The 23,490-nt window shown below is 49.0% G+C and overlaps 1 protein-coding gene and 1 pseudogene across 1 annotated transcript in view; one reads left to right on the forward strand and one right to left on the reverse strand.

Annotated features, from left to right (window-relative positions):
- The window catches only part of PTPRS (protein tyrosine phosphatase receptor type S), a 236,610-nt gene that overhangs the window by 133,382 nt on the left and 79,738 nt on the right, over positions 1-23,490 (reverse strand). The window lies entirely within an intron of this gene.
- On the forward strand, positions 12,812-12,940 carry LOC130837579 (U4 spliceosomal RNA; annotated as a pseudogene).

The raw sequence follows: 23,490 nt of genomic DNA on the forward strand, positions 1-23,490 counted from the left end.
AAGAGGCTGGTCCATGTGTCCTAACCTGGCAAGGTCTCTGAGATGGAGGTTATTTGGTCCTATGAGTGGGATACCACCTGACCTGGTAATAGTGACTCATTTAGGGAGAGCTAAGTAGCTGTCAGGCACTGTGCAAGCCACATTGTGTGAATTAGTTCATTAGACACTCCCATTTTAAAGATGGGAAAATGGAGGCACAGAGAGGTTAAGCAACTGACACAAGGTCACACAGCCAGTCCATAGGCAATCTGGGAATTAAACACCAGTTCTGTGATGCTCACCTCTATGTTCTTACCCTCTCTGTTGGATCATTTATTCATTCAACAAACATTGATCATCGCTGTGTGCCTGGCACTATTCTAGACACCGGAGACCCAGCAGAGAACAGAAGGGACAATATTTCCCATCTTCCTGGAGCTGCTGAAAGCTGGAGAGAGACAGAGAGTATGCAAGAAAACAAACGAAAAAAATAGTCTTTTCAAATACTGATGTGACAGGCAGAATTGAAACAGGGTGAGGTGGGAAAAAAAAAAGTGATGGTGCAAGAGGATGCAACCTTAGCTGGGATGATCAGGGAGTGTCCCTCTGAGGAGGTGACATTTGAGCTGAGACCTGAATAACGAGAGGGAGAAAGCCATGAGGACATGTGGAAGAAGGGTGTCCTAAATGGAGAGTGTAGCCTGTGCAAAGACACTGGGGCAGGACTGTGCCTAGTGAGGTGGAGGAACAGTGAAGAGGCCCATGTGTCTGGGGAAGAGTGAGTGAGGGGGAGAGAGGGAGGAGGGGAGGGCACGGAGATGGGGCAGGTCGAGTGGGGTCTTGTGGGTCTCAGGGGGACTTGGGCTTTTACCCCAGGGAGGTGGGAGCCCTGGAGCGCTGTGGGCAGAGGAGGGGTAGGACCTGACTCCGGTGCTCATTAGCGCCCTCTGGCTGCTGCTGGGAGGACAAACCTTGGGGGCCATGGGCAGTAGCCGGGTGGGGATGGGGGGGGGGCACTATACTGGTCCAGGTGAGTGACGATGGGACTGGATCCACGTGGATGCACAGGAGGGGAAAGAAGTTATAAACATTCCAACTTCACCTACCACCACCCTGAGTGGCATATCCTCAGGGTGGTGGCACATTTCTCCCCATTACCACCTGCTTTAGAGAACCCCCATGGTCAGCTACAGCTGCCAGACCCTCCCAGCCAGCAGTGGCCTTTAGGGCCCAGAGACACACAACATGCTCCCCAGGTCACACAGCGAGCCAGAGGCAGGACAAGACCTCAGGCCTCCAGTGCCACCTCTCTGCTGGCTCAGCTGCACTCCGACTCCTCTTCCAGGGGCAAAGATTAGGAATTTGTTTACCGGTATTATTTTTATTGATTTTTTAACAAGTGCTCAGCAAAAAAAGACACACTTGGCTCAGCTACTTCCATGATATCTAGATGATTCATTTAAGTGGTCCCGGGTGTGCGGGCCACTGGGTGCAAAAAGCCTGCAGTTTGATCTTTTTCGATTGTTTTTTTTTTTTTCAAGCTGTTGTACAGGGTCACCAACTTGTCCTGGTTTGCCCAGAATGTCCCTGGTTTTAACACTGAAAGTCCCACATTGCAAACAAGGATGGGTAATCATCTTAATGTGATGGGAAAACCGTGTGAAATACACATACACTGTGGGCAGGTGGGATGGGGGTTCCTCAAATGGGGTTGATGACTGTTCCTGTATCATTAGGGTCTGTGAGGGGTGGTTATGACAATAAGTGTCCTGGTTTTCTTTGGGGCTCTGTAATAATGTATTGTCTGATAGTTATAGTGTGTGTGTATATATATATATATATATATATATATTTTGGCCAGCTTGTGTGATCTTAGTTCCCCAACCAGGGATCGAACCCTGGCCCTGGCAGTGAAAGAGCTGAGTTCTAACCACTGAACTGCCAGAGAATTCCCTAGAAACATGATTATTTTTTACCTGAAAAAAAAAAAAAGTCTGGGTATATAGCAAGCACTCGATCAAAGTTTGGCTCTTACAGGGCAGCTGAAGGACCCTGGGTTTCTCATAAGGCACCTATTTGGGGGAAAGGATGCTTCAAGCTCCTTCTAAACTGTGTTAAAGCAAAAATGACCTCGGATATTTCTGCCCAGGATGGATGAAGTTCACAGTGAGCCCCAGCAGGTCTTCCAGATATAACACGCAACTCCTCTATTGCTCTACAATCTTCTATGGCTCCCACTGCTCTCTGGAGTCAATCCAACCCCCTCCCCTCCAGACCACAATGCCCTGTGTGACTTAGTCTCCCCCACCCCCAAATCACCCTCAGCATCCACTCACATTCCCACCTCCAGACTTTTGAACGCACAGGTTTCTTTGCCCAAAAACCATTCTCTACTCACCTGGAGAACCACTTAGGGCCAGAGGCAGCCCTTTCCTTTCAGGAGTCCTTCCCAGCATCGGACAACTATTCCTGGAGTACCTATGGCACGAGTCAGCCAACTGCAACTCCAAGGCCAAATCTGGCCCCCTGCCTTTTTTTTGTAAATAAAGTTTTATTAAAACACAGTCATGTCCATTCATTTTCATGCTGTCTATGGCTGCTTTGCTGCTACAATGGCAGAGTTGGGTAGTTGCAACAGAGACTGTCTAGCCTGCAAGGTAAACATATTTACAATCTGGCCCTTCAGAGAAAAAGTTTGACTCCTGACCTCATGGGTGCCCAGCCCTGGGCTGGACGTCTGGACACAATGGCGAAGGAGATGGACATGGCCCTGTCCTCATGGGGCTCTTGATTCAGCAAAGGAGACAGATGACAAATAAAAATCACAAATTCTGGGGCTTCCCTGGTAGCACTGTGGTTAAGAATCTGCCTGCCAAGGCAGGGGACACGGGTTTGATCCCTGGTCTGGGAAGATCCCACATGCCGTGGAGCAACTAAGCCCGTGTGCCACACAACTACTGAGCCCACGTGCCACAACTACTGAGCCCACATGCCACAACTACTGAAGTCCGCACGCCTAAAGCCCGTGCTCCACAACAAGAGAAGCTACCGCAATGAGAAGCCCACGCACCACAACAAAGAGTAACCCCTGCTCATCACAACTAGAGAAAGCCCACACGCAGCAAAAAAGACCCAACATAGCCAATAAAAATAAATTTGTAAAAAATCACAGGTTCTGAGGTTAGCCCCCAAATCAGGTGGACATAAAATATGGCTGCTTTATTTTCCATAATTCATCTTAATTTCTGATTCAGAAACCCCACCTTCTTCTAGTATCAGTTCCTCTTGGGGGGTCCATTCACTGAAGCCACACTCAATTTCTGGGTCTTCTCAAGTGCCAAGGAGGGGCATGCCCCGTGAAGTCCTTAGCCATTCATTAGCCTACACAAGTGGCCTCACTGCCCTTCCCAGCCTCCCTTGACTCAGAATGGTAAAGAGGATTATATTATAATTGGAAACTTCTATATATCAGAAGACACCAGAAACCAAATTAAAAAGAAGTGACAAAACAGTATGGTGGTCCCTCAAGAATTAAACATAGAATTACCATTTCATTTAGCAATTCCACCGGTGGGTAGATGCACAAAAGATTTGAAAGCAGGGACTCAGAGAGTTACTTTTACACCCGTGTTCACAGCAGTATCATTCACAGTAGCCAAAAGGTGGAAGCAAACCAAGTGTCTGTCGACAGATGATGGATAAACAAATTGTGGTCCATCCATACAATGGAATGTTATTCAATCTTTAGAAAGGAAGACGATTCTGACACCTGCTACAATATGGATGAACCTTGAGGACATGATGCTTGGTGAAATACAGCAGACACAAAAGGACAAATACTGTCTGATTCCACTCATAGGAGGTCCCTAGAGGAGTTAAATCCACAGAGACAGAAAGGGTAGTGGGGAGCAGGGGCTGGGGGAGGGGATGGGGAGTCAGTGTTTGGCTAACGTTCCCTCTCTGCCCTCACCTGTTACTGTCTACCTTGTTCTCTCCCCTCTAGCCACCCAGCCTCCTCACTGTTTGTTATTATTATTGCTGTTGTTGTATTTATTAAAAAACTTATTGATCTATTCTATTATGATAAAATGTACTTAACATAAAAACATTTTAACCATTTTTAAGTGCACAGCTCAGTGGCACTAAGCACATTCACATCGTTGTACAACCATCCCCACCCCCCATCTCCAGAACTTTCTCATCCTCCCAAACGGAAACTCTGTCCCCATGAAACACTGACTCCACCATCTGCCTCCTGTCTCCGTGGATTTGACTCCTCTAAGGATCTCACATAAGTGGAATCAGACCGTATTTGTCCTTTTGTGTCTGGCTTATGTTATGAAGAATCATGTCCTCAAGGTTCATCCATGGTGTAGCAGGTGTCAGAATGTCCTTCCTTTTTAAGGTTGAACAATATCTCACTATTCAGATGCACTGCAGTTTGTTTATCCATCCTCTGTCAGTGGACACTCAGGTTGTTTCCACATTTTGGCTACTGTGAATGATGCTGCTATGAACACAGATGTAAAAGTATCTGTTCGAGACCCTGTTTTCAATTATTTCAGGTATATATCCTCACTGTTCTTTGAATATACCAGGAATGATTCTGCCTCAGGACCTTTGCACTGGCTGTTCCCTCTCTGCCTGGAGTGCCTTCTCCTGGATCTTTCCATGACCAGCTCCTTCTTACCTAACCCTGGCAGCCTCAGTCTGACCTAGCCACCTCTCTCCATCAGGACACTGGCAACCTGGCCACCCAGAGAAATCTCCACTACCCCCCCACGCAGAGAAGTCTTGCTCTGAGTGGAACAACTCCTATTTTATCAAGTCCCTCTATGCATGCCTTTGAACCCTACCATATCCCTGCCTTGGGGCCCAGACACAGTCATACAGGACTCATGAAAAACATTTCTGGGTGGATGACAGTAACACAACAATGATACACTGATGTTGATAACGATTATAAAATGGTTGCTGGGTATCATATTTCTACCTTGTGCCAGGCAGGTGGCTAAGTGTTTTGTGTGTGACATCTTGTTGAATCTCGAGAGAAAGGGATGATCGTTGCACCCATTTGACAGATGAGGAAACTGAGGCTCAGCCAGGGGAAAACACTTTCCCAAAGTGGCATTACTGGGACTAAAACTCAGGGCAACCTGCTCCATGACCTCCAGGGAACATAATTCAAGGCAGATTCACATAGGATGGGTTATGAGGGCTGGGACAGGGTGGCAGTATCCCTCTGGCCACCTCTGTGTTATTTGCAATGAGTAACTCACACCTTGTTAGATCTCTCAGCTTCTGTGTCCATCGTTTGATTTCTTTCTTCATCATGTGCACTGCCTCATTCTCACATCATCTGGGCTGGATGGTTAGTATCTTGCACCATTCAGGACTTGGCAACAAGCATCTCCTAGCAGGATCCCTTGCTGCTGGCTGTAATAAAGATGCTTTGATGTGACACATCCACATGGCCTCGGTCAACTCGCTGGGGCAGGCACCACAGACATCCCCATTTTACAGATGAGAAGAATGAGGCTTAGCGAGGGGAAGTCTCTTGCTCAAGGTCCAGCAGGAAGATTTGAGTCTGGACAGCCAGACTCAGTTCCCCAAGCTGCGCCACCTGGCTCTGTGCCTGGCTGCATGGTGGCATTTTGCTTTATTATTTGCCGGGTGCCCCGTTAATCGTCTGAACCAAGTGATTAGCACATCTTTTATATATGCCCCGATGTCTAATTGTCCAGACCGGGGAACCAGTGACTCAAAACCTCCCTCCCTAATTGTCTTTCCTGCACAATTAGTACCTCGTTATATATGGTTCTGTGGCTGCCTGAACTTCTGCAGTCTACCGGCCTTGCTCCTAATCATCTGGACTCTGTAATTAATGCCTTGTACTAGGCTGTCTTCTCTGCTCTGTGTAGTTAGAGCCATGCTCACTCCTGGGGAGAGGGCTGGCAGTGCCCAGAACAGGAAAATGCAGCCACTGCCTACAGGGAGGTCACTGTCTAGCTGGGAAGATGACAAGCAAAAGCAGAATTGGCTTTATGCTCATGGGAGCCACACACCCTGGTTGTAGAGTGGGACACAGATCAAAGGTGCCCTCTGCTGGAGGAGGGGCAATGGACGCTGGGTCATGCAGGATGCATAGGAGTTTGTGAGGTGGAAGGGAAGTCCAAGCAGAAGGAACAGCATGTGCAAAGTTTTGGATGTTGGAAAAAGCTGGAGATTTGGGTGGGGAGGGTGAGAATTGGCATGTGGAATTATGGCAGGAGAGAATTTAGGGAGAATGAGAAAGACTTAATAGGGGTCCTGTATGAAGACATTGAAGAGCAGGGTGAGGGATTTCGATTTTATTCTCTGGGGATCCACAAGAGGGTCTGAGCAGAAGAGAGATTTGATCAGGTTAAGTTTTTAAAAAAGAATTACTCTAGTTACTGTAGGAAGAGTAAATTGGAGGGGGAGAAAATGGAAACCCTGAGACCAGGAAGGAGGTAATTTCTGTTGTCCAAAGATAAAATTAAAGTGAAGTTGAGTGGATCAGAGGCTGAGGGGATGGAAAGAAGTAGATGGATAAGAGATTTATAGGGTAGAATGGGAAGGATGCGGAAACTGACAGGTGATGGGTGAGGATGTGGGAGGAGGTGCAGCAGATGCCCAGGTCTTTGATCAAAGGGGATGTGAGGTGGGTTGATGGGGCCATTCCCAAGAAGAGGACAGGAGGTTTTGTAATGAAGATTCTAAGCTCCATTTGAGTCCTGCCTGATTAGGGACAAGCTGGCTGTTCTTGTCTGGAGCACAGAAAGATGTTCAGGGTTTGGGATCAGACTTGGCAGGAATCGCCAAAGTTGCAGGAGTGGATAACTTCACCAAGTGGGAGAGTGGAGACCTGGAAGCAAGAAACCAGTGCTTGTTGTTATAAACCAGAGATTGCAGGTCAGGGGTGGGGGTGGGGGTGTGGGCAGGGAGGAGATGCTTGTTATGCAGCACAATCACAGCATTAGCTGGCAGCTACACGTCTCCATAAACAGACTCTGAGCCCTCCGAGGTCAGGCCCCTTTTGATAGACATGGAAATGTATCCCATCTGGAGCATCTCCATCTACACATCTCAGAAATCCCCAACTAGACAGGAATCCAGCCTCCTGCAGCTGCTCCCTGAATTAAAAAACTCAAGGGGTTCCAATAGGTTCTGTGGTAAATTACCCATGAAAGTACCAGGGAAAACCTAGCTCAGGGGTGGGGGGGAGAAGAAGATCTGTGATGATATATCTACAGTTAAAAAAAAAAGATTTGGGAGCTCAGTGGCGGAATGTTCTATAAGAACCTTTTAAAAGCAAACACAGGAGACATGAGCAGTTTTTAAAATGACAGACAATACAATGGAAGATAATATATTTAAAACCCATATCAACTGTTAACAGACCATAAAAATACAGCTACATTAATCTGAGCTGTCTGTCACGGGCCTTCCGAGCAGCTGTGTGATTTTATAGTTTCGCTCCTGGAGGTTTCCTTGACACTTTCACAAATACATCTCAATTTATTTGGATAAGGACAATAGAAATATTGCGCTTTTTTTTTTCTTTATTTCTTCCCCTCTTCTTCCTCTGCTGCCTCCCTGAACAGCTGAGAGATCCAACAGAGCTGGTGGTGCAGAGCTTTTTTAAATTAAAAAAATTTTTTTTGACTTGGAGAAAAGTACCCATGGGTTTTAGGGCCCCAGAATATCAGGGTTGTGGGGAAAAGCCAAGTTGGTGTCTTTGTTGCTGTGTGTCTGCAGGCAAATGCCTCACCTTCTCTGAGGTCTGTTGGAAAAGATCCTGCACATACCTCCTCCTCCTCCCAGGCCCTGTCTATATAGAGAGCACTCCCCACACCTGGCTAAAACCACACCCTTGCAGGATTGCCCACCACCACAGCCACTGTTCACCCCCCAGCCCTCCTCTTCTCCCCTCCTCCCCTCCTCCTCCTCCCCTCCCCCTCCTCCCCTCCCCATCTGTCACTCAGTACCCACCACAAGGGTCCCCTCACTCTTCTGCCTACCTGCCAGGCACGATCCTGCCCCAGGGCCTTTGCACTTGCTGTACCATCTGTCTGGAAGGACCTCCTCTCATTCTTCCCCCAGCTGACTCTTCTTCCTGTTTCAGCTTAATGCCACCTCTTTCCAGAGGCCCTCCCTGACTACTCCCAGCTAAAGAAGTTTCCGCATCCTTCCTCTCACATCACATCATGCTCTGTTTTGTTCCCAGCACTTACATTCTTTGAAAATATTTGCCCATTCATTAATTTCCTATCTCTCACACTAGACTGAGCTCCATGAGGTTGGGGGTTGGTTGGTTTGTTTTCTTTTGTTGGTCTGTTTTGGTCACTGATATCTTCCTGGTGCCTGAAACAGTGCTTGGTACACAGTGGGTGCTCAATACATACTTGTTGAAGGATTGAATGAAAGGTGGAGGGACCAGGCCACTCCTGGGCCAGGGAATGGTAGGGCAAAGCCTTGAAGGTAGAATTTGCAATTGGAAATTGTGAGCCCCAAGCATCTGGTATAGGAGCCCAGCCTTCCCTTCTTCCAGGGAGGGGTACATATCTGACAGTTCAACCCCAAATCTAGCACCATGCCAGCCATTCTGGTATCTGCTGCCCATGTGCGCCCCCCCTCTGTGAGAGCTGGCAACAGCTTCCTTTCCAACCACAAGGGTCTTCCTCTTAGCCCCGCCCTGCCCTGCTGCCTCCCCATCTGAGGCATCCCAGAAGTTGTCACTGCCACAGACAAAACCTGCTTAATGCTGGGGAAGGCCCAGCACAGATGTCCCCAGGATGGAACATCTGGGCCGCATGTTGCCGGCAGCTGGTGGGAGCTGGGATGCCTCGAGGCACAGTGACATATCTGGGAGGCTGGGTGGCCCTGAGTCGCCTCCTGGTCCTACCATCTGTCTGCAGCCAAAACTTGCCTGATGATTTCTCTGGGCCAGGGAGGAAAGGGTCCCAAAGCTGACTGTCATCCTTAAATCTTTCATCCCCTCTCCCCATTTCCTTCCATCAGTAAGGCCTGGAGCTTTATCTCCAAATGATACCCTGAATCCAAGTATGTTGCTCCATCCCACTCCCGTTGCCACTGCCTGGGCCAGGTCACAGTCATCGCTCATCTGGACTAGCGCAATAGCATCTCTTGGGTTTGGTCCCAGCTACCTCCCTGCCCTAGCCTCCTATCACTCTGTTCCAGCCATGCCAGCCTCCCTGCTGGTCTTGGAACACACCAGGCATGGTCCAGCCTCAAAGTCTTTGCTCATGCTATTCCCTCTGCCTGGAACATTCTTCTCCCCAGATCTCCCCATGGCTGGCTCCTCCTCATCCTCCAAGTTTCTGCTTAAATATAACCTCCTCCAAGAAGCCCTCCTGATTTCCCTTGCATAGTCAATCTTAGTCTGGCCGGGCTGCTATAACAGAATGCCATAGACCATGTGGCTTATAAACAAGACACTTTTCACAGTTCAGGGGGCTGGAAGACCAAGATCAAGATGATGGCAGATTTGGTGTCAGCCAAGTTCAGACACCAAATGTTTCCTAGTTCATAGATAACCATATTCTCACTGTGTCCTCACATGGCAGAAAGGGTGAGGGAGCTCTCTGGGGTCTCCTTTATAAGGGCACTAATCTCATTCATGAGGACTCCACCCTCATAACCTAAGCACCTCCCAAAGGCCCCACCTCCTCGTACTGTCATATCGGGGATTAGGCTTCAACGTATGGATTTGGAGAGGACACAAACATTCAGCCTATAGCAATCCCCACGTCCTCCCTGACCCCACCTACTCCGTGCTCCGCCCACTCCATGGGTCACCTTCCCTCTGCCCAGAACTCCCCTCTCTTTGCCTGGCAAATTCCTGCTGATACTCTTAGCCCCAGTTTTTCCCACTCTCCCAGCCCCCTGGGTCCCCTCTCCTTGACCCCAAGGGGCTGGGTGAGTCTATGTCCTCCTCTGCATCCCTGCCATCCTGGGGTCTCTCGGGGACCTCACAGCACAGGGCTGGACACACAGGGCTTATCATAAAACATTTACTGCCCTGTCACTTTTCCTCCTCAGACCCCTCCTGGCCTGGGTTTCCTTCCAGAATTTCCAGAGATCGGGGGCGGGGGGGGGGGTTGGCTGCTGTGTCTGTTTGGAAAGGATGGGGTGGCTAGGGGTCTGAGGGGACCATTTTGAGGCTGGGTTTGCATAGTGTGCTCACTTCATAAACTTGGGTTTTCAGTGTCTTTGGGGGTGGCTCCACGGTCCCTGATAGAGATTTTAGAAGGGTCTGAAGCCCCCCCAAACCTCCCTTTGGCAGTGCCCGTCTCCCCCTCTGGCTACCCGAGGCCCCAGCCCCCTCCTGGCATCTCTCTCGACCCCTGCCCCCATTGCCAATGGCAGATGTCACCTTGGGACATTCAATCACATTATCAGAGGCACCAAAGAGCCTAGTGGTAAAAATGGTTCACCCTGCAGCCATGTGGCCCAAGTTCAAATCCCAGGTTGCCACCTGCATTCATCCTGTGTGACCTTGGGAAAAACATTTGCCCTCTCTGAGCCTCAATTTCCCCATCTCTAGAATGGGGGTAATGGTACCTACCTCTTAGCCTATGAGAAAAATTAAATGAGTTCCTATGCTGTTTATTTCCAAAGCAGGGCTGAACACACGGGAATTGCCCTAAGAAGTGTGTTAGCTGCTGTTATTATTATTATTTTATTTTCTCAGTTCCCAAGAGCTCAGCCCTAGCCGTGATCTTCCCTGCTCCTGAATACTGGGTGCTGGCCCCCAGTCCCTGCTCTGTGCAGAGCAGCCACCAGTGCTGAGAGAAGATTCTAGAAGAAGGGGGAGGGGTTGCCTGGTGGCTCCTCTCAGCGCCCCATTCGCAGAGCGAGCCCAGTGCCCGTTGACTTAGAACAGAGGTTTTTGTTGGGGGCTTTGGGGAGTTTAGTGGGGAGGGACTAAAGGTCCCAGCCCCACCCAGGTGTCCCCTGACACTCTGAGAAGCCCCCAGGGTGAGTGAGTTATGAACCAAGATCTCAGAGGGGACAGCCCCTTCACGTGCCTGGGGACCTTGAAGAAACCCAGTTCCAGCCCCTAGCAGTGACCCTCGGGGTGACCTTTGCCTACAGCCTCAGCCAGCCAATGAGAAAGCCCGCTGCAGGTGCCTGGAAACCGTTTCCATGACACCCAGGAGCCGCGGTCCCTGGAAGGGCCTGGTCCAAGGGTGAGGGGCTGGTTGGGGGGGGGGAATGCTTGCTCGGTAACCATGGCAACACCAGCAGCTGCAGGAGTCAGGCCCAGCTGGCACGGAGGCGCCTGCCTCCTGGATCCCACTGCTGCCACCACCCCTGGGGCCCTCCTCCTGGCACAGACAGGGAGACTGAGGCCCAGAGACACCTGTCACCACTCTAGGTTGCCCTTCAGAGATGAAAATTGCATCCTGCCTGTGCCAATATGAAGGGCCCTCATAGGAAAGGGTGGGGCCTTGGGAGGCAAAGCAGAGACCCTGCAGGCTTGGCCAGAGGGCAATCCGGGAGGGCTTCCTGAAAGAGGTGAGTGTTGCTCAAGCATCATTGGTAATGGCTGTCGCCACGTCAGCACCCCACCTGTTCCACGATTTATTTAATACCTGCCTTTCACTGACTCATGACTTCGCAAGTAAGTGTATTTAAAAACACAGTCTCTGCCTCCCTCCTGCAAATGGAAAGCTGGTTGCACCTGCCCAAATAGAAGGTGGGTGGCAAAACACACACAATGGAAACAAACATAGTTATTCCATCTAGCAGGAGTCGCTGCCCGCTCAAGGTGGGGAGACTGCAGCCTGCTCTCACTTTGCTTACAAAACGATAAGTGAGAGAAAAGGGTTAAAAACCCCTGCGTTCCCATCACTCTCTCCTTTGCATCATCAGAGGTAATGAAAGATTGGAAAGGGACTCATTTCTCCCCATATGAATTAATGCTATTTATTTAATCACCCAGAATCACTTTGGGCCACAGCGTTGAGGGGAATCCTGACCTGTGGATTTGGTTAGGTGGAAAGGAAGGCTGTTCTAGGCCGGAGCGGGGAGGTGTGCACAGCATAGGCAAAGGCTCAGAGGAAGGATTTGCAAGGAGAGGGTGCAGTTGTGAGGGATTTTTTTCCCCAGCCCAGAAGGAACAGGGTCTTCTGGCCTTTCTGATGTTTTCCAGTTGTGAAGGGATAAAAAAGCAAATGAACAAAGAGGTCCAAGTGGGAGGGGTCTTGGGGCTTTGTGTTCTGAAAGAGTACTGTATGGGGCTGTCTGGGAGGAGGAAGTGTTATGTGGGTGGTGATTCCAGGGACCAGCAGAAAGGGAAGGGAGATGGAGACAGACAAGGGAAGGAGCCAAAGCAGGGGCATCGATGAGCAGTGACTATTGTGAGTATCTGGGACCCAATGTGCTGGGGACCTCTGGAAGACTGGGTAGAGCAAGACTCAGAGTTGTCCCATTCATATGTTAAAGGCTCTGACAAGTCCTGCAAAAGAGACACCTGTTGAACAGTTTCTCAGATGAGCCCGAACATAAACTCTTTATCCACAGCAGTTTTCTGGACATATTTTTTTAGGCATCACACCATCCAACTGCTTTCTCTTGGCTTCCTTTTACATCTAGGTTGTGATGTGAGAGAGAAGGGTTAACAAAACTGAAAATAAAATAAAATTAATACAATTGTTATTCTTTCCCCAAGAGGACATGTACTGGCTTATGTATGTGAAAAGAACAAAGTTCTCTTCTTTCAGGTATGGCTGGATCCAGGAGCTGAGACGATGCTATTGAGGCTATTTTTAAAACATATATCTTAAGCTTTGCACAGTGGCAGTATCATAGCCAATGAGGTTTATCCGAGGTGTGATTATTGCTAAGTAAAACATACATCTTTATTGAGGGATAATTGACATGTAAATAGGCAAAAATATATACTCTGATGGGTTATGATATACGTATATGTCCATGAAACCATCACCACAATCAAGGTAATAAATATATCATCCCCTAAATTTTCTTTGTGCCCTTTTATAATGTCTGCCCAACCCATGAAGAAAGACTGGCACTATGATAGGAACAGGGTCTTCTGGGCATGGAGTTTGAGGGACGAAATCTGCTGCCTTGGCTCTGTTCTGGTTGTGAGCAATGGAAATTAAACAGGTCTGGGGAAAAAACACAGATGGATTCCAGTAACTGCAAATCCCAGGGTCCACCTTCAGGCATAGCTGGATCCAAGAGTTGAGCTGATGTTATTGGAAGTCTCTTTCGGTGTTTCAGCTTGGCTTTCCTTTACATAAGCTTCATTCAGTCAAGCCCCCCATTCACTGAGTCAAAAGAAATCCCAAACTCCAGGCTTATTTCTCTTCCCAGTCAGCCAGGCAAGCAGAAATGGAAACCCTCTTGCCTATTGGTTCCAGCAAAGACCATGGCTAATTCTGATTGGCTTGGCTCAGGTCACATGGCCACCTCTGAACCAATCACTGTGGCTGAGGGATGTGTCATTCCCACTAACCAACTCAGGGTCACTCTAGAGCAAGGAGGATGCCAGGCTGGGAGTGGGGAGCAGCACCACCCCCCAAAGCAGAGCCAGTATTTATCACCCATGGCATCTGAACTGGCCCAAACAGCCAGGGTTTCAATCTTAGGTTCACCATGATAGGCTGTGTGACGTTGGGAAAATGGCTTGCCATCTCTGGAAGTCTGTTTCTCCATCCACAAAAAGAGACCTATGGGGAGCCCACAATTGAGTCCTTGAGACATGGGGCTTCGACGTGTCTGGAATACCTGGGAGCCTGGAGAGGGCCCTGCCTTCCTCCTACCTCTGTCCGGGGACTCCAAGGCCCTGATTACTGAGTCTTTACTATATGCCAGGCCTTATCAATGAATCCACACCAGGGGCCACCCCGGTCTCAGCCCATCCTACAGTAAAATTCATAGGCAACATAACCAACCTACACATGTAATTTCAAAAAACATAACTTGCTATTTATAAAGGAGAAATAAAAAGAATATTCTTTCTAATAAAATTCTATGTATTTCAGTATGGAAATGTTCCAGCACCATCATGATAAGAGATACAGCAAAGCCAGCAGAGGCAGCCTCTGCCCAATGGGCCCCCATCATCGCTTCTCTGGACCAGGGCAGTTACCTCCACTTTGGTCCCCTGGTGCTCTCCTTTGCTCCCCACAGTCTGTCCTTTCTGCAGTCCCCAGAGGACCCCTGTGAGCACCTAAGCCAGGTACCTCCCCCTCTCCTCTGCCCTCAGCCCTCCAGGACTCCCCCCCTCCCTCAGGGTAAAAGCCCAAGTCCTCCCCTCACACCCACAGCTCCCAAAGCTGTGGAGCTGCCTCCGTCCCCTTCCTGCCCTCCTCTCTTCCCTCTCTCCCCCTCGTTCACTCTGCTCCAGCTACGTGGCCTTCTTCACTGTTCCTCCAACACACCAGGCACAGTCCTGCCCCAGGAACTTTGCACAGGCTGTGCCCTCAACCTGGAACATTTTTCTCCCAGACATTCCTATGTCTGATTTCTCCTCATCCCTGAAGTCTCAGCTCAAATGTCACCTTTTCTCAGAGCTCCTGCCTGACCCCCAGTTAAACGCTCCCCGCCCTCCCTCCTTCACTCCATATCACATCCCTCCCTTCTCTCATCTTCTCTAAACAACGCTTTCTGATTTTTCTTTAATTCAGTTAGTTCTTTGTTCTCTGGTCCAGGAGCCCTGTGGGAACTGCTAGAACAGCGCCTGGCACATAGCAGGCTTCAATAAGTGTTCATTCAATGAATGTTTAAAAGAGTGCATCTTCCCATGCCCATTTTCTGGATGAGGAAGCTGAGGTATGGAGAGGTTAGTTTGCCTGGAGGGAGAGCTGGGCTTGAGACACTCGCAACTAACACTCTCAACTCGGATGCTGAAACCCTGGTTCCCCAAGCACCCAGACCGTGTATAGAGAGGAGGTGGGGAGCAGCCATGAAGGAGTTAAACCTCCTCTCCGTCCCCCCCTCCCAACCTGAGTCACCAGGGCTGGGTCACTTTGTGCCGGATTCACACATCCACACACGGTTTCTGGCTCCCTTGGCTCACCCGCCCCCCCAGGGGGGAAGCATGTTCGTCTCCATGGCAACCGTGTTGTCTCCCGTCTGACTGGGGCTGAGTGACAGCCATTGGGCCAGATGAAGTCACTCGCCACCCACACAGGAGAGAGAGGAGCCGGCCCAGATGTGCCAACAGCAGGGACAGACTCAGAGGTTCACTTCACCCACCAGCTGGGGGAACAAATCTGCCCGCTGCCCACCATTCCACAGTTCTGTGCCTTGGTGTCTTAAAGACTTTGCTGGCTCTGGGGTTTCTGAGAGAGCTTAGATCTCTGATGTGCGGGACTGAGCGCCCCAAAGGAGAGATCTGATCCATTTTTGTAACTCCCATTCCCAGCACTGAGCCTGGCACACAGTAGGTGCTCAATAAATGCTTGAGAAGGAAAGCAGGGAGAAAGGGAGGAGGGGATTGTTGGCCACAGCACTTTAGCTCTTACCTAACCGTCTAGATTTCTCCCAAGATTTTCCTTATCAGCCAGGACTTCCCTTATCGGCTAACCTTTTCGTTATCAGCTCACACCTTAGTTATCAGCTCACACTAGTTATCAGCTAACACCTCAGCTGTCCACTTTGTCAGAAATGTTCAGGGAAGCCTGAGGAATGGGGGACTGAACCTCAGAAAACAGGATTCTTGCCCTTAAATCCCTTCCTCTCCTCCCCACCAACTGGGGTGGGGGGTAAAGGGAGTTGATTGGTTTTACAGGAAGCTGGGGAAGGGAAGTTCTGAAACCAAAGGGAATCACAAGGTGAAAAATGTGGGCTGATTTTTTGGGGGGCAGCACCCCAAGGCATGTGGTATCTTAGTTCCCCACCAGGGATCAAACCTGCACCCCCTACACTGGAAGCACGGAGTCGTAACCACTGGACTTCCCTGGGCTCAGTTCTTAAGGAATGATTTTCATACCAATGGAACTGTCCAAAACCTGAATGGGCTGCTGTAGGTGGTAATGAGGTCCCCATCACAAGAGGTAACCAAAGCAAGCTAGAAAACTATGCTTGGGAAAACATGGAGGGAATTGGAGTTGGGAGGATTCCAAGAGTCCTTTCTTTTTGATTCCAAGATTTGGTAACAATTCTAAGTTTCTGTGCCTGATATTCAGCAGCAAACCCCAAGCTTCCACAATGATAGAGGTTTGGGCAGCCATTCTAAAAATCTTCCAATTAGCCATACAATTCACTGATTCCACAAACATTGATTGACCACATGCTGTGAGCTAGGCCCTGTCCTAGGAACTGGGGACACAGCAGGGATCAAAACAGTCAGTACATAACAGTCTTGGGTGGAGACAGATAAGAAACAGTTAAACCGATGGGTTAAAATCTATCCAGCTAGTAAATGTGCAATGGGAGAAAAACAGCAGGGAGTCAGGGCTCTAGGAGTGACTGGAGGAGGGAAACTCTAGCTAATACGGTGATGGTGACACTTGAGCTGAGACCTGAAGGAAATGAAGGAAGAAGCCGTGTGAACAAAGGTTGTTCCAAGTAGAAGAAAGAGCCAGGGCAAAGGCCCAGAGACAGGAACATGCTTGGTATGTTTGAAAAACAGCAAGGAGATGATAGAGGAGGATTAGAGGAGAGGTAGAGGCACCTGAGAAGTTGCCATCTGAGCTAAGAAAAAGCTATACCTGCAAAATCCAGGAGCTTTCCAAGCAGAGGTTATAACGTGTTAGGGTCCTGGGGCAGGAATGAGCTTGGAGAGAGGGGGAGAAAGAACAAAACACATAAACACTTAGAAGCAGAGACACAGACACTGTGAAACAGGGAGAGACAGACAGACAGACACAGATACAGATAGAAAGAGAAGCATCTTCCGTTGATAGGTGTTATGGGTTGGATTTGATCCTCCCCAAGTTCATATGTTGAAGTCATAACCCCCAAGACCTCACAATGTAATCTTATTTGGAAATAGGGTGGATACAGATGTAATTAGTTCAGTTAAGGTGAGGTCATATTGATGGAGAGGGCGTCCCTGATTCAATATGGTTGGTGTCCTCATGAAAGAGGGAAATTTGGACACAGACATGCATACAGGGAGAAAGCTTTGTGAACATGTAAACAGCCATCTGTAAGCCAAGAAGAGAGGCCTGGAACAGATCCTTACCTCACAAGGGACCAACCCAGCCAGCACCTTAATCTCAGACTTCCAGCCTCCAGAAATGTGACAATACCTGTAGGCTGTTTAAGCCCCCAGACCATGGCATTTTTTTATAGCAGCCCCTGGAAATGAATACTCTGGGTGAGCCAATGAGTTAACAAATGACTGCATTTGGAAAGACAGGGACTGTTCTGCAAAGCTTGAAGTCTGCCCTGGTCAAACTCACCTCTGATCGGAGGGATAGACTACAGGGAATTTCCAATTCAGAAGTTCAAATCTCATACTTGTGTCTCCAGGAGTTGATATGGCTAAAGGTGACCCACCATGCCCAGAAACTAAGATTCATTGCACAGCATCCTTCCCTTGGACACCCTTCCCAAAGTAGGAACTCATTATCCTTTTTTTTTTTCCCAGCCGTGCTGTGTGGCATGTGGGATCTTAGTTCCCTGACCAGGGATTGAACCCATGCCCCCTGCATTGGAGCATGGAGTCTTAACCACTGGACTGCCAGGAAAGTTCCACGAAGTCATTGTTCTTTTTACAGATGAGGAGACTGAGGCTCCTAGAGGGCACTGTGGTAGGTGGCTCACAAAGACATGCCCACGGATCTTTGTCTCTTGGCCCTCCTGTCCTTGTATAATCCTCTCCCCTTGCTTCTAATGAACAGAATACAGCGAAAATGATGAATGTCACTTCCATGGTTGGGGTTTTTTTTTTTTAATAAATTTATTTATTTATTTTATTGGCTGTGTTGGGTCTTTTTTGCTGTATGTGGGCTTTCTTTTTAGTTGCCGTGAGTGGGGGCTACTCTTTGTTGTGGTGCACAGGCTCCTCATTGCTGTGGCTTCTCTTGTTGCAGAGCACGGGCTCTAGGCGCATGGGCTTCAGTAGTTGCAGCACATGGGCTCCATAGTTGTGGCTCACGGGCTCTAAAGCGCAGGCTCAGTAATTGTGGCTCACGGGCTTAGTTGCTCCATGGCATGTGGGATCTTCCTGGAGCAGGGATCGAACCCGTGTCCCCTGTATTGGCAGGCAGATTCTCAACCACTGCACCACCTAGGAAGCCCCATGGTTGGGTTTTAAAAGGACTGTGACATCCATCTTGCTGGACTCTCTCTACTGACTCTGTTTTGATGAAGCAACCTGCCATGGTAGGGAGGCTCAAGTGTCAAGGACCTGAGAGTGGCCTCTAGCCAACAGCCAGTGAGGAACTGAGACTCTCCTTCTAACAACCTGTGAGGAACTGAATAATACTGACAACCACGGGAGCTTGGAAGTGGATCCTGCCCTGGTCAGACATTCAGATGAGATTTCATTCCTGACTGATACCTTGTTACAGCCTGAAGCACAGGACCCTATTCAGCCATGCCCACATCCAAGAAATTGAGATAGTAAACGTCATTTTAGGCCACAAAGTTTTGGGGTAATTTGTTATGCAGCAACAGCTAACCAATACAGATAACCCCTTACCTGGGTCACACAGTAGGAAATAGCAGCAGAATTTGAACTTAGGACTCCACAGAGACTCATCTAATCCCTTGCTCTCAACAATGACAAAATAACCCCTAGATTTTCTGTGTGAGTATTGCTTTAGACTCCCAACCCCAAAAAATACACAGTTGCAGGACCCACTTGTTTGAAAATTCCCTTGACTTCTGTTTGTTTGCTTTGTTACTTGAATTCACCAAGCTTTCTCTGACCCCAGGGCCTTTGTACTGGCTGTGCCCTCTGCCTGGAGCACCCTCCCCCTGGCATGCTCCCCCACTTGCTTCAGGTCCCAGCTCAAATGTCATCTCCTCAGAAGGAGCCTCCCTGATCCTCCCTGCCCCAATCAAAGTCACCTCTTAGTCACTCTCTAGCATGTTAGCCCATTTTATTTTCTACAGAATCTTCATCAGAAAGTATTTATATCACAAAAAAAGAAAAAATTTTTGCTGTTTTATCAGCTGTTTGCTTCACAGGGCAGGAATTTTTGTCTTCTTTAGTCACTGCTGTGCCCTCAACACAGGTCGGGCACACAGTAAATGCTGGCATAAGCCCACATGGGGCTGGTCTGGGACCTTGCATACGTGCCTTCACAGCTCTGAGACTCAGTTTGCCTGTCAGTGAAAGGCAGCAACCATCCTCCCTCACAGAGATGACTGCTGACTCTGGGAACAGATGAGTAGGAAAGTCCAGTGGGGTCGCAGACTCCCCCAGAGTTGTCCCCTCTGGGTCACAGGGGCACCTCGCTGTCCATGGTGCTGAAAAGTGCAGGTACATGTATCTCCCGTGTCCTGCCTGCTGCAACTCCTTGAGAGGGAGTCCACACCGTACAGAGTCCGGGCTATAGAATCTGGGGGTTCAGGAAACCACCTGGTTCTTTTCTTTTCATATATAAATTTGTTTATTTATTTATTTATTGGTTGTGTTGAGTCTTTGTTGCTGCGCATGGGCTTTCCCTAATTGCAGCCAGCGGGGGCTGCTCTTCATTGCTGTGTGTGGGCTTCTCATTGTGGTGGCTTCTCTTGTTGCGGAGCATGGGCTCCATGTGCACGGCCTTCAGTAATTGCGGAGTGTGGGCTCAGTAGTTGTGGAGCACGGGCTTAGTTGCTCCTCAGCCTGTGGGATCTTCCTGGACCAGGGATCAAATCCATGTCCCCTGCATTGGCAGGTGGATTCTTCACCACTGCACGACCAGGGAAGTCCACCATGTGGTTCTTTCACAGAACTTCCACCCTGGTTACTATCTTGGTGACCTCTGGTGGGAGGAGTCTCTCCCACTGGGGACCCTGACCTCCCAAGCCCCACCTGGCTCCAGCCTCAGTTCTATGTCCTAAGTGACAACTTAAGGGATCATAAGTTGACAGCAGTAACTTCTAATCTAGTCCCTCAATGTCTCTGTCTCTATGTCTGTCTCTGTCTCTCTGTGTCTGTTTCTGTGTCTCTTTCTGTGTTTCTGTGTGTCTCTGTGTCCCTCTAGCTCTATCTCCTCTATCTATCCATGTCTCTTTTTGTTTCTGTTGCTGCCCCCACCTCCCCACCACTCTGAAAGCTCCAGGACCTTCACACTGCCTGCAATAGACCCAACTGCCTCCAGCCACCTGGGGAGGCAGGGGCAGCAGAAATACAGTGAAGATTCCCACCTCTCTCCCTGCCTACATATCAGCCATTATATGCTGCATAGCACTGGGGCATAAACAGTCATCCTGTCCTGCCCCAGTCCCTCCTCCACCTCCCGTTACCCCTGTGCCTCAGTCTCCATCTATACAGTGATGTGATTGGTAGACAATCTTTCAGTACCTCCCAAAGGCCACTCCCTAAAAAAAATCTCATTAGTCTCCGAACACCTGGAAGCAGAACATGAGGTGTGTGAATAATTTATTTTGTGAGTCATTTTAATATTTTATAATAATTGAGATGAGCCCCTTGGCTTTGTGGAGCTGTTTGGGTGTCATTAAGATAGAGCCAGAGTTTGGCACTGCCACTGAAATCTCTCTGACTCAGCCGAGGTGACTTGTCCCCAGGGGACACAGAGTGGGGGAGCCAGGCTAGGGGAAGGAGACAATCTTGAGGAATATTTAGTCAGATTGGGTGTCACTAGTGGTCAGTGGGCTCAGTTGTACCAAGACTGCAGCTATAAATCAGTTTCATCTGCTTTTTTCTTTCATTCATTCATTCATTGTCCCCAAACATTTACTCACTTATTCAAACTCTCTGTTAGGACTGAATGTTTTTGTCCTCCCCCCCTTCCCCAATTCATATATTGAAGCCATAACCCCCAAATGGGATGGCATTTGGAGGTGGAGCCTTTGGGAGGTAACTACAGTTACATTAGGGTCCAAGGGTGGGGCCCTCATAACAGAATTAGTGCCATGATAAGAAGAAGGAGAGACCAGAGCCTCTCTCTTCTCCACACAAGGACACAGTGAGAAGGCAGCCATCCAAGAAGAGAGTCCTCACGAGGAACTGAATCTGCTGGCACCTTAGTCTTGGACTTCAGAGTCTCCAGAACTGTGAGAAATACATATCTGCTTAAATCGCCAAATCTATGGTATTTTGTTATAGTAGCCTGAGCAGACTATGACGCTCTCCAAAGATCTTTCAGTGCACTTAAGTTGTTAGGAGAAACACTGACTGAAACCGCCCTCCCTGGCCAGGCAAAGACAGTAACAATTTGCATGAGTTATTTTACATCAGGCGGTCCTGGAACTAACAAGCCACCACCAATCAGAAGAATACGGGAAAGGTCAAAAGGAGAGAGGAAATGCCAGTCCACACGTCCTACCAACCTCCCAGAATCCTCCTCGCTGGAATCCATCTTGGCTGAGTGATGTGTGCACCACCAAAAAGGACCCTGAGTCAGAGTGATTAGCCAGAGACAACCTGGAAACTAATCGCATCAGCATAAAACCCAAGACTGCAAGCCATGTGGCAGAGCAGTCCCCCTGGGTTCCCTTACCCTCCTGCTCTCCGCCAGGTGCCCCTTCCCAATACAGTTTCTTGCTTTGGCTGCACATGTGTCTCCTCAGACAATTCATTTCCAAGTGTTAGACAAGAGTCCACTCTCAGGCCCTGGAAGGGGCCCCCTCTCCTGCAAAAAAGTGAAGCTCAAACTCCCCACCATGATCTAAAATAGCTCCCCCCCAAATCTATCCCCTCTGTGACCTTCCTGCTCTCACCTCCTCCTCTGGCCCCCACTCTGCTCCAGCCTCACTAGCCTCCCTGCTGTTCCTCCAACCCACAAGCACATCCCCACTTCAGGACCTTTGCACTTGCAGTGCCCTCCTCCTGACATACTCTGTTCCAGGCTCTTCCTGTGATGAGCTCCTCCTCATCTTCAAGCCTCAGCTCACATGTCACCTCCCGGATCTCACAGGGGTAGGATTTGGAGAGGAGGTATGCAGTGGGAGGGTGTGCTTGGCAGGGAGCTCCGTGTGGGCAAAGACTTGGTGCCAAAAGTGTTGAGGCTGAATCAGCTGAATGTAAGGATGTCCAGGTGGGGAGGTGGGCAGGGCTGAGAGAACCAGGTTGGAAGAGAAGCTGCCAGAGAAAAAGGCTTGGAGCTGGGCTGGAGAGGGTCTTGAATATCAGGGTAATACTTTGGGCTCCATTCTGGAAGAAAACATTTCAGCCCAATCTTAGCCAGAGTCACCTGGCCACTCCCTCCCACCAGGGGACATCATCATGACCTGCTCTGATTTGGCTCCTCCCAAATTTCAGCATCTTGCAGTGAGTACCAGCCTACCCCAAAGCAAGAGATGAAGAAATACACACTTGCATCAGCAAACAGCAGTGAGCTGGCCAGACTCTGTGGGGAACTCAGATGACAGGCCCCAGGAAGTCTGGAGCCTGGGTTCGCACTGGAAATTCTCAACTTGCCCATCCTCCTCTCCAGAGCCACGCCATTTTTTCTCATCTTTGCCCACACTCCTGGAGAGGTTCATTTGCATAGACAGAATCTATGATCTCCCATTGTCCAGAACCAGTTGGGTTCAACCAATGAGAAGCAGAGGTGGGTGATCAGAGAAAGAGGTTGGGGTATTTATTCTCCCAACTCCTGTTCTGCAGTACTACCACTGAGCATCTGAGCCCCTTGCAAGCCTATCTCCCACTGGATTCCAGCAACCACATTCTCCCTTCACCCACTCAGACATAGATGTGATAACAGCTCCCCACAGTTATAGCCCCCAGATTCCACACTATGCCCTGAGGGTTTCCCATCATTCTGCCTACACCTCTGTAAATAATTATTAAATGTTCCTTAAAGATGCTGTTTGAGTGACTGTCCATTTTCTCCAGGACTGTGAATGGTTCAGTTATGGAACGATAAGCATCTGAGCCCTTTTCTATAGGGTTAGACCCTTATATGACAAGCTACAAATTTATTATAACCAAGCAGGACCCTATGGGGCCTTCCCAGAAGAGACCCCCCCTCCCCCCACGTTCTCCATCTCCCTCTTGTCTGTAGAGAAACTTTAGCTTCTTAGGCCTTCCCCAAGTTCCTAAGCATAAATTTAATCAGAGAATTGAGAAAATGCAGAAAGAAAGGAAAACAGTTAAATAATAGACGAAATAATAATAGTTTAGCCACTAAACAAAGTCAAGGACATTTAGTTCCTCCTCAGGGGCCATAGATAATATTCTGAGCCATGTCTTTTCAGCTGTTTTGCAGATGCTGAAACCCCCACCAGGTGGGAGAGGTTAACTGCATGCTGCCCACAAGCACATAGACCCCAGACCAGTTGGAAAGAGAAGGTTGATGATGTTAACTTCTGATCACCTCACCACCCACCAATTAGAAGCATGTCCGTGAGCTGATTACACACCCC

This window comes from Hippopotamus amphibius, chromosome 15 (assembly GCF_030028045.1).
Source record: "Hippopotamus amphibius kiboko isolate mHipAmp2 chromosome 15, mHipAmp2.hap2, whole genome shotgun sequence".
In the NCBI taxonomy this organism is placed as follows: Eukaryota; Metazoa; Chordata; class Mammalia; order Artiodactyla; family Hippopotamidae; genus Hippopotamus; species Hippopotamus amphibius.